Source organism: Garra rufa, chromosome 17 (assembly GCF_049309525.1).
Source record: "Garra rufa chromosome 17, GarRuf1.0, whole genome shotgun sequence".
Taxonomy (NCBI): domain Eukaryota; kingdom Metazoa; phylum Chordata; class Actinopteri; order Cypriniformes; family Cyprinidae; genus Garra; species Garra rufa.
The window spans coordinates 35649507-35658264 of NC_133377.1; the positions used below are offsets into that span (position 1 = coordinate 35649507).

General features: G+C 35.9%; 1 protein-coding gene across 1 annotated transcript in view; it reads left to right on the top strand.

Moving 5' to 3' along the window:
- Positions 1-819: 819 nt before the first annotated feature.
- tuft1b (tuftelin 1b) overlaps positions 820-8758 on the top strand; it is a 21452-nt gene continuing 13513 nt past the window's right edge. Inside the window, exon 1 of the mRNA XM_073822266.1 lies at positions 820-874. The gene's annotated coding sequence lies outside the window, so the exon portion shown is untranslated. The remainder of the gene's footprint in view (positions 875-8758) is intronic.

Consider the following 8758-nt stretch of genomic DNA (forward strand, 5'->3'; position numbering starts at 1 on the left):
ATTGGTGGCACTGAATGTAAACAAAGCCACTGAACTGATCGAAACTCGCATATTTTGATGATTATTGCTGCTGAAAATGATCAATTATGGTCATGTTTTGGGTTGTACTAATCGGTCAGACCAGGAAAAACATTTGGAGTAGGTTTCTATACACTAGCAAAAGTTATAACAAATCAAGAAGAAGAGTGCAAAAAATGTCTGAGGAACAAAAGGCGTTTGTGGTTGGCCAAACTGAACCAGGATTTCCAAAGCAAGAATCTTGACAACATTAGTGTTTGTTCTTATTATTTCTGGTCAGGTAGGTGATGTATTAAGCTACTGTAATAACTTAATTAACACTGCGTGTATGTGTCTTGACCACCTATTCGTTTTAGTTTGCCTTTCCTGCTTACTAAGTCCTTCTTTTCCCATGGTTTAGCCAGCATAAATTAGCAGAACAACGTATTCAGTACATTAACCATGCAATCCATGTTGTTTACATCCGAGTGTCGCCAATGTGGCCACGCATCCGGCTAACTGACTAATTAGTGACATAAGTGCAAACCCTCTATTTTTGTTTCTGCCTATGTAAAATGACTTTGGTCACTTGTAAGGGTGCACATGTACAATAAATGAGCTGTTATTATTGTTTTGAGACAATTTGGGTGAGAAAAGGTCGTTTCACACTGATTCATTTGCAGTTCCCATGGTGCACACGCTGAATAAGTCCTGTAGGGAGCACTGTCGAGTGAAGGCTGAGGGAGGATCAGGGCTGGACCGATGGAGACTCATCCCTGCCTTCTACGGTAAAACCCAGCCTTCTTATTTAATGAGTCACCAGAACAACACATGCAGTGAGAGAAGAACAGATAGTCTGCATGTTATCTTCAGCAAGGTAAGCAAGAACGCCTTTTGCTTGTATTCATGTCTGTTGTTTAGCGGTATTTATGAACTACGAATAGGGAGATTTTTAAAACATTAACATTTATTGCTTTTTTTATTGAATTGGGAAATTCCCACGCTTGTTAGCTACTTATCCGTGAAAGTTGAATATGCTTGTGATACTTTGTTTAAACGCCGCGATTTACCTGGGTTAATAGTATCGAAGTATTTCTGGGAATAGTTTTATTGTTTTAGTATTCAAGATCACACTAAGAATATCACAAAAATGTTTGTGGCTCCTCTGCGTTCCGTTCTAACCAATAAACTGTACTAGAACAGAAAAAACAGAAGCTCCCATGTAATTATGTTCATAAAACGTGTTTACTGTTGTGTTTACTGTATATTTCAGGCTATATTCATTGTTTATGTTTGTGATTTTAGGACTAACTACTAAGCATTTTAATAAAACTATATGACTAACCATGTGACCGGGTTTGGTGATAATAAGGATCATATTTGATTATATATCGTTATCAGATGCCATTTAGGTTTGCTCATTTCCCCTGTGTGGAAGATGCAACATGCTGACTCATGAGTTTATCTCTTTATGGCCTCGGAATAGATTTAATATCTCACTCCACTGAATACTGTGGAAATATGTCACTCTGGACTACAAAAGCAGTCTTAAGTTCAGTTTTATGAAGTTGAAAATCTGGATTCTGAGGGTGCAAAAAAATCGAAATATTGAGAAAATCGCCTTTCAAGTTCTAAGCAATGCATATTACTAATCAAAAATTAAGTTTTGACACAAAATATGTTTATAGAACATGATCTTTACTTAATACCCTAATGGTTTTGGGCATAAAAGAAAAATCAATCATTATGACCCATACAATGTATTTTTGGCTATTGCTACAAATATACCCGTGCTATTTAAGACTGAAGTTCTTATCAATGCATATTACTAATCAAAAATTAAGTTTTGACACAAAATATGTTTATAGAACATGATCTTTACTTAATACCCTAATGGTTTTTGGCTTAAAAGAAAAATCGATAATTTCCCATACAATGTATTTTTGGCTATTGATACAAATATACCTGTGCTACTATAAAATCTCAATAGCCACCATTTCACACTGAGTTTTATTATTATACAGTAATTTATGATCATGATATGATTAATGGTTTAAGTCCGCGTATGCAAAAATATTTTAAAACAGTGTGCATATCACAAGCAGTTTTGTTTCTAGCAAATTCTGCAGGTCCAGATAACCAGCATTGCATAATCCAAACAATAACAGTCTAAGATGGCTAATTAGAACTTAAAATTTGACCCATTCTGACCAATATTATCTAATACTTAGCTGACTCATTAAGTTCTGTTAGTTCATGTCTTTGCACAAACAATGAACAAGGTGAGGTAATTTCTTTTAATAAAAAAGATAAATGAGGTAGTTGGTAACCTCACCTACGGATTTAAACACCTTTTTATGCCTATGATGCGTGTCAGGTAGACTTTCGGAGTGAGATGTGTGTGTGAAATCTAGCAGTCATCTTAATGTCAATACAAATTCACATGCAAGAAGAATCTGCCTCTTTATGTAATATTAATATATCACATATGTGGAAGTTTTGCAGGTTTTTGTGAAAGGCATGAGGCCAAGACATTTGCTAATCTTCCAGTGTAAACACTGGCTTTGAGTGCTATTTAGGTGAAATATAGCAGGTTGTTTTTGATAGAATGATTCAGATGCTTATAATGATGATGAAAATAATGATGTTCTAAGCTTAAGACTTTGTTTAAAATTAAGTATTATAGTAGAAATAAAGGCTTATAACCGTGACAATTTTGATTTGCATTTTTGTAGCATCTCTTCTTCATACTGAAATGCTAAACCCTTTGATACTTTGGAAATATGCAAATCATAAAAAGGAATTTGCTACACAAAACATTGTTAGCATACTTGTTCGCCACATGCACTGACATAAACCTCCAAGGAAAAAGTACACAATCATTTGTATTTCTACTTAAACGTTTGTTGTTTTTGGATTCATGTCAATCGATAAACGAGTTTCTCATTACCAACAAAGTTGCATAACATGACTTTGAGAAACCTACGGTAATAAACCAGCATTCCGAATGAACAAAGGCTGAACGAGTTTTGCATAAGAGAGCTTAATAACATTGCATGAGAAGAGGTTGGATATCAGAATGAGATGACGCAGATACAGATTTTATTAGGCTGACTGTAATCTTCTGTAAACTTCAGTTACGCACCTGAAGGGTGTTTGGAAAGATGCGTGTGTGTGTGTGTTTGTGTATGTCAGAACATGCTTACCAAGTCAAATCTGAAAGTTTAACTTTGGAAGTTAAATCCTTAATTAGTCCTACTACGTCAGTTCATTTATGAATCATTTATGTTTGTCTTTATAAAGTGGGGTTCCAAAGGTTTAAGGATTTATTTCGCATTTTTGTAAGTCAAAAGTAAGCCATTACAAATTACTTAATCAAATGTAATAATTTGGGTGAAAAATTAAGCATGTCAATTTACCATGCATTTCAGAATGTTTTAAGGTGTGTTCACACTTGTATTTCGGTCAGTTCGGTTCATTTGGTCTGAACCAAAAAGGAAAATTATAAATTTGGTCCTGGTCCACTTAGCGTTCACACTGGCATTTTTGACAGTGAACCCAAAGATGCTGAACCTAATGCATAGTGATACATTCGCAACCTGATCGGTCTGGTTGAATGACCTATATTTCGTGACGGAACTCGTTGCGTGCATATGATTTGATTTTCACCACCTGCAAACTAATAAAGAGCTCATAAAAAGGCACTTTACCTTCTTGTTGTTCCATGTTTGCTCATTTTGTTTTAGAGACACCCTTGTTCCCTTCATGAAATCATGTAGCATAGTGTTCGCATCTTTCCATTACTTCCTGTTTTTGGTTCATTTAGAAGTATTTGGTCCACGTTGCGTTCATATTTCATTCGAACCGCACCAGAGTTTGTTTGGAGTCCGCTTGTTTGGTGCACGCCAGGGTTTGGATGACAGCGTTCACACTTACTCAAGTGAACCGCACTAACAGAGCAATCGCACCAGAGTTCATTTTAATTTAAACAAACACGACAAGTGTGAACACAACAGTATTTGGTTTGTTCACAATGTCACAAATTACCGTATTTAATTAGAGACCTACAAATAGTGCAGAATGCACGTTTTCTACCTCAAAATACTAAACGTTTTTGTTTGTTTCTTAAATTTTTATTTTAGATTCCCAGATTTTTTGGAACCTACCTAACTTTTTGCATCATTTACCATCTGTTTTTGGTCTTTAACTCTCTGAAGTTAATGTGCCAGACATGCACGTACGAAAATGAACAGCAAGTGCATGTACGCTTCTAGCAAATTCCTCAGGATCAGAACTTGAAGCAACACATAAGCCAGAATCAGCGGCACACATAGAACAGATGAGTCAAAAAATGTAATTGTTTGCAGTGGTCATAACCATTTCAGACAGGCACACAATATGTGACCCTGGACCACAAATCCAAATCCAGTCATAAGGGTCAGTTTTTTTGGAATTGAGATTATCTAAAATTATCTGAAAGCTGAATAAATACGCTCTCTATTGATTTGTGGTTTGTTAGGATAGGACAATATTTGGCTGAGATACAACTAAATGAAAATCTACAACCTGAAGGTGCAAAAAAAAAATCTAAATATTAAGAAAATTGCCTTTAAAGTTGTCCAAATGAAATTCTTAGCAATGCATATTACTAATCAAAATTTTTTGATTTATTTACGGTAGGAAATATACAAAACATTGTCATGGAACATGATCTTTACATAATATCCTAATGTTTTTTGACATTATAATTATAATTTTGACCCATGCAAAGTGTTTTTGGCTATTATTACAAAAATACCTGTTTGCTATTTACGACTGGTTTTGATTTCCAGGGTCACATATTCTCTTTTGAGAAACTTGAATATTTTGAAATGCATGTATGACCTTGTGTTCATATAATAGCTCTATAATAGCCCAGCCTGGCCAGAACTTGTCCGTGTTTTTGCCCTATCAGGTTTTCCAAAGCAAACCGCAGGGCTTTCTCACACATTTCTCATCTCCAAGTCCTGGCTTATGTAATGCGACACCTCCGGACAGATTTAATGCCGGAGAGGCTACCGTACAGGCTGTGGAATGAAGCCTGCAGGTTGGACTCAATACAAAGAGCCTGTTTGAAAGTTCATGCTATTCTCTTCACCATTCAGAACAGTTATTTTGTGATTTAGTTGAGTAGTCGGTGAATGTAGAGATACAGGTCAATTCAGCATTGCAGCAATTCCTGGTCAAATGCTTAACACTGCTTATATATATGCAAATAGGAGCGTGTGAAGACCATTCCTTCCTTGTTCATAAAAGCCTGGCTTCAAAAGCAAAATTGATTGAGCTTGTTTGGAAGTGCACACTCTTGTCTTGCCTTAAGGGTAACTAAGCACTTGGTCAGATCTAATGGCGCCGAGAGTAAACCATTAGGCTACAAGCTATTAACCAAATTCAGAATCAATGATGACGGCAAATGCAAAGTGATGTATGACAGATGTACAAGTTAATGAGAGGGTGTGTACACTCAAAAAGAGAACATTAAGTCTTGTTTGCGAGGTGCACAGGGAGTGGCAGAAATCATTTAAAACTTTTTCTCTTTTGCTCCCTAGAATGCACTTGATTGTCAGGCTGCATGTTTTTTCTGTCAAGTGTGGAGGGTTCTTTTCAAAACCACTGTACTCTGAGTATTTATGTGCTCTGTGTGTCAGTTTGCAGATTCACCCCAAGGCTGTTGTTCTTTCTCTGATCTTGCACACGTCCCCTTCAATATGTCTGCAAGGATAAAACATGACAGGGCTGATGATTTTTCAGCACGACTTAACGCAAATGCACTTGTGCGGAGCATTTCATGTGGGTGCAGACAGAAATACAGAAGCATAAAGCATGAATACACGCTAATTTACATATCATAAGAATGAAAGTTCCGCAAAATTAAGGCACGTGCATGGTCAAACTGAGTCATAATTTATAATAAAAGAAAATAACAGTAAACTGCCAGACTTAATTAGCTATAATATATTAAATTAAATTACATGGGATAATGTACTTTTCTTTTATAATTAATTGATTCCCCTTAGTAATCACTAACTTTTAATAAGCATAAAAATACATATGAAACAATTAGATTCATAAAGTTTCAATATGAAGTTTAATATAATCAATTTTATATGCAAATACCCCTTGTAAAGTTGGAACCTCTTATCTTTTACTTACCAGCCCAAGTTGTTAACAGAAAAACAAACAAAGTGTTGCTTTTCTATACATAAAATTAATTTTTTGCTGCTTATTACAACATTTTTTTTTATATAGAGCAGCAACATAGTTGTATCTCAAAGTTAAAAAGATCACAAATGTAATAAAAACAATAATAATGTTACCATTAATTATAATTATTTTCTACACTTTTCTACAAATGTTGGGTTAAAAGCAACCCAACTTGGCAACCCAGCGCTGGGTAAATGTTGGACAAAACACATGCTGGGTTATTTTGACCCAAAATGTTTTTACCCAACATGCTGGGTTGTTTTATTTAGGTCAACTGTTTAAAAATGATTATATTGATGGCTTAAAAATCACACAAAGAATGATGATGGGCTGCTGTTCGCCGGGGGAACTATGAACCTCAGGCTGCTGCCTTGCATTTTACTCGTAGCTGAAATATACCTTGACAGACTCCATAACCTGCTGAGAACTGCTCTCTCCTGTGGAGGACACAAAAAGTCTGCGCACTGACTGAAACTCAACAACTGGGTTGTTTCGTCGGTAGTCTCGCGTAGCCAGACCTCAGACTGACCCAAAAAAAACTAACCCAATATTTAACCCATTAAAAATGACCCACGCAGCTTAGTTACAGAAAACTACCCAGCACCTGCGTAAAAAATATTAAAGGATTAGTTCACATCATGAACAAAAATGTAAATAATTTACTCACCCCCTTGTCATCCAAAATATTAATGTCTTTCTTTCTTCAGTCGTAAAAAGAAATGATGTTTTTTGAGGAAAGCAACTTCTATGTGGACTACTATGGTGTCCGCATGTTTGAACTCAATGCATACTCAAAATTGTTCTTCATCACTGCAGAAGTATAGATAAAACATCGATGTAGGGCGATTTTGAAGTTGGAGGAGAAAATGAGATGGGAGCTTTTCGACATAACTAATTGTCTTAAACCGAAGTTTGCATGAGCATCGCAGAGGTAAAATTGTATGAATTGTACATAATTTTTAGAAAATAGCTAATCGTTTTGCTAGATGAGACCCTTCTTCCTCGGCTGGGATCGTTTAGAGCCCTTTAAAGCTGCGTTTAAACTACATTTTGGAAGTTCAAACTCGCAGGCACCATAGAAGTCCACTATACGCAGAAAATTGCTGAAATGTTTTCCTCAAAAAACATAATTTCTTTGCGACTGAAGAAAGAAAGACATGAATATCTTGGATGACAAAGAGGTAAGTAATGATTCCTAATCCTTTAAAAGTAACCCTATAAAATGACCCAACAAGCTAACCCAGCATTTGGGTTAAAAAAATAAGCTAGCATTTTTTAGATTGCAGAAAAACTCCCTAGCACTTGGGTAAAAAAATTAAAAACAACCTAATAAAATAAACCAGCAGGCTGAACCCCAGCATTTTTCAGTGTATTTAAATTGAGGATTCAAATTTAATTTTATTTCTGCAGTGGCAAAGCTGAATTTTCAGTCTTCAGTGTCACATGATCCTTCAGAAATCATTCTAATATGCTGATTTGATGCTCAAGAAACATTTTTTATTTTCAATGTGCTGCTTAATGTTTTTTGTGGTAACAGTATTTAAAATAGAAAACAGTTAGTTCCAGTCCTCAATTCTGATCTGATCTGGTCAACAGCTTTATTCACGATAAACCACAGCTTTTAACGGTTCTGTGCATCACTGTGCAACACCCTTAGCAACCACCCTTAGCAACATAAACAATTAATAATATACCCTCAAAAGTGTTCCATATATTATGTAGATAACCTTATTGTCACTTAATTTAATGCATAACTTAATGCATATTTCATAAATACAACAAGGACATGAACATCTTGGATTTCCCATATATATATATATATATATATATATATATATATATATTATATATATATTGGTGGTGGGCATAGATTAATTTTTTTAATCTAGATTAATCTAATTGTAATCTTGGAAGTAATCTAGATTAAAATGGCTAATTTGAATTCTGCCAAAGGCATTCAGAATATGTGTGCTACCCAAATAATGACTATAAGTTAGTCTTTGAGAACGAGGTTTCTCAAGCCAGGTGGCGCATTAGACCAGGGGCTCATCTCCTGTTTCCAAAATGCATCACAAACTGCTTGACAATTGCATTTACAACACAATTAACTATACAAACTTGTGTAACCAACTATTCCTACACTGCATGTTCTTCTGCGTAAAAGGCTGCGCGACGTGTGCATTGCAGTTAAATACACAGACGCGCACGGGCATGGATATCTGCGTGCATAGTCTTCGGTTAAACTGCGTTTTACTGGGGCACAGCAGATTTTCACTGGGGCACGTACCCCAGTAAAAATGGTCTAGCAACGCCCCTGCCCTGAAGCAAACCCTGCGGCTTCATAGCTGCATCCATGTTAGCACGTCACGTTTGATGTGGTAATTTCACAGTAGGCATACACACAGGTTCGAAGACTCGTTCTCGCCCCCTACAGTGCAATTCCGCTAGGTATACATCCGCGCTAAAATATCAAGGTGAAAGTCATCATAGCTTGCGTAGTATAGACCCAGCTCCCAAC